This window comes from Brienomyrus brachyistius, chromosome 23 (assembly GCF_023856365.1).
Source record: "Brienomyrus brachyistius isolate T26 chromosome 23, BBRACH_0.4, whole genome shotgun sequence".
Classification (NCBI taxonomy): domain Eukaryota; kingdom Metazoa; phylum Chordata; class Actinopteri; order Osteoglossiformes; family Mormyridae; genus Brienomyrus; species Brienomyrus brachyistius.
This window is the reverse complement of record NC_064555.1, coordinates 6,918,913-6,921,937: the sequence shown is the minus strand read 5'-3', so window position 1 is coordinate 6,921,937 and position 3,025 is coordinate 6,918,913.

Genomic DNA, 3,025 nt, shown 5'->3' with positions numbered 1-3,025 from the left:
CTTCTCTCCGGACCATATGACATGTAACTAAGAATGCCAATTTTCAATTGTAGAGCCCTTAGCTATATTTATGCGTATACTTACTCGAAAGCGTTACACTGAGTAGGTGAATCCAAGAGCATGTTGAGTATTGTCATTGACTTCCATCACCTTGAGGCTTGAGTCACGGGAAAGGTTTCCGCTGATTAATCTGATGAACTGAGTGTCGAGGGTTGGGGGTGGGGGGGGGGGGGGGGTTATTCAGGGAATTACAATAAGCAAGATTTCAAACTCCATGGTGGTTTATTAAAATCTCTCCTCGACTCTGATGCAGAGTCGGCGGTTTATTAGGGCACATCTGGGCCTTGCTTGGCTTTCAGAGGCTCTCAGAGCTGCACCCAGCCGGTGTCCCCAACATGGTCCTGCTGGTACCGTAGCTCCGTTCCTGATGTGAGGCAGAATCATAATGAAACCTTCCGGGGAGACGGCCATCCTGGCACGGAGATGGCAGCCAGGAGCGGTGAGTGGCTCAGTGGGCTAAGCCTCTGTGCCCGCAAGTGGAAGGTCGCCAGTCCTTGAGTCCGTGGGTCCTTGAGCCAGGCCCCTAACCCCCCGGCTCCAGGGCTGGGAGAGCTAGATGGGCGAAGAGAAAAATCTACTGGTGCAAATAGTACATAAAGGATTTATCAGAATGTGCTTTGCTCTTGTTGGGAGAGTTCTTACACCTCATGGCAGAACAGATCCACAGAATTTTTGTCTGTCTGAGTCCAATATGTAGCAGAATCCCGTCCAGGTGTAATCCATCCATTTGTGCTTCCTGGGTTCGAAGCGTTCCGCAACACTGACTAGGATAAGTGATTGGATTATGGATGGATGGATGGATGGGTCTGGTATGTGATCAGGGGTGGGGATCCCCTTTATAATCTCCTTCCTCAAGCCACTCAGTGCTGTATAAAGTCCCTCAAGCTCTGAGTAATCAGGCCCTAACAGCACAGCTTTGGCGGCAGTTCTGTCAGCCAGGAATCTGGTTAGCTGTCAATAGTGACAGATTGTTCCTGCAGATTGAAGCCGGGATTTCAACAGATTGCCACTTAAACTGTGCTTGCTGACCAATTTTAAATGTTACCAAGAAATAACAGATCCCAGTGCTGGGAAATGAGAAAATAGCCGCCGATCAGGGCGCAAGCGTTGATGAAACTATGCTTATGATTCGTGGCTCTGGGGCAGCCCACACACCCCTGCCGTCGCCGGGCAGAAATGAATATGCAAGCGACGACCTTTGCAGTCGCTGAACATAATCGCAGTCCCAGGTTATTTAAATCCTTGAATGCATAATTAAAAACAATTTACAGGATAAGCCCTCTAAGACAGTCCAATAATGACCCTAGAGCGCAATTAAAGAAATAAGCTCCCTCCGACCGTCTCTCCGGAAATGGGGAAGCGTTGATTTTAATTAACGGGGATATACCACTGAAGCTGCTGACGGAAGAGGTCCCCCGTGCGTGCCCCCAGCTCGCACGAGGACCCTCCCCTTTGCTGTTACTCATCTCATCACAGCAGTTAGCAAGCTGCCTCCTCCGTGACACACGGCCACGGTTCATTAGTGGATTTTCGATCTCCTTCACTTCCAGAAAAACCTTTCTTTTTCCTTTAAAAAAATGAAATATTTGGACTTCTGTGGAGTCCAATGTGGCTGACTTTGTCTTTTACTCCAACTTTTAAGGTGATTGAGCCAGAGGGAAAAAAAAAACCCACGTACTTGCTGTTTGGAGGATTATGGGAAATGTGATTGAAAACAACAACCCTTACTGAGAGTTACGTGTTCTCACTTTAATTCCCACGCCGTATAATTTCCTGCTGTATGTTCCTTTATAACAACACCCTCAGGTGTTCAGTCTGTGGAGTGCCCTGAATCTCCAGTAGATGACTGAATAGGTTTTTAATTTACTTAAAATGAGGCAGGGGATTTGTTGAAATGGATGTTGGAGTTAGCTGAAAGTAATGGGCTGAGCTTTGGTGGTCCCGTTAAGTCTGTGAAAATTGGATCCACTCTACCAGCTCTGTCAATATTCCTCCCAAATTGAAATGTGGTCTCCAACTTGTCCGTCTAGTTGAGCGCAAACAGCAGCAAGGAGAGCCTCCAAAGAGCATTCAGAAGCTTAACTGGTCTACACTCCATTTCTGAAGCAGTGGGTTAGTTAGCTGAGGTATTATTAGGGATTGGGTGACACGCAACCTTGTCTTGTTCTAATCACATTATAAATGACATTATTCGCTGCTATGTCGCTCAGACCATAAAATGAAACTGGATTCTTGTCAATACAGAGCAGGGATCCCTCAGTCCGGCCTTTGGGGACCCACTGTTTTGGCTGAGAGGGAGCAAAAATGTGGACTGTCGGTGGGCCGCCGAGAGCCGGATTGGGAAATACTGGTACAGAGAGTTTGGTAGAAGACCTCAGTGCTACATCTGATGGAGATCTAGCAGACGAATCTTAATAAAGGAACACAATGTCTGAAAAATGTAGATATGCCTAAAAATTCACCTAATGATATTGACTTATACCCCTAGCTGTGTTGGCGTGGAGGCGGGTTGTACTACAGATATCCAGTCTGATTGGGTCTAGTGCTGGTAACCACCAATCAAAAACGCCCCCAGTTCTGGGGACGGCTAGTGCTGCAAATACAGATAGTATAGCACACTGCAGGTATGCACCCAGTGCCTCTGCAGCAGGGTGGCACACTGGGGATTTTCCCCTCATTATTCCCCCATTAAAGATGCTGTAATGTACATCTAGTTAAAGATGTCCAGTGAGGTTTTAACATAAATGCAGCAGCCATATATACAAATCTGGTTGAATGACTTAATGATTGATTGATTGATTGAGTCTAGACTTGATTTAAGTGCTAAACATGCTCCTGTCCCAGACCTGAGTGAGGAATGTGGCAAATACAAACGTGCTAGCTATTTATTTCAATTTTTTTATTTATATATAGGGATGTCTCTAATGAATACAGTATTGGTACCCAGTCCGATCTACTCAGCATT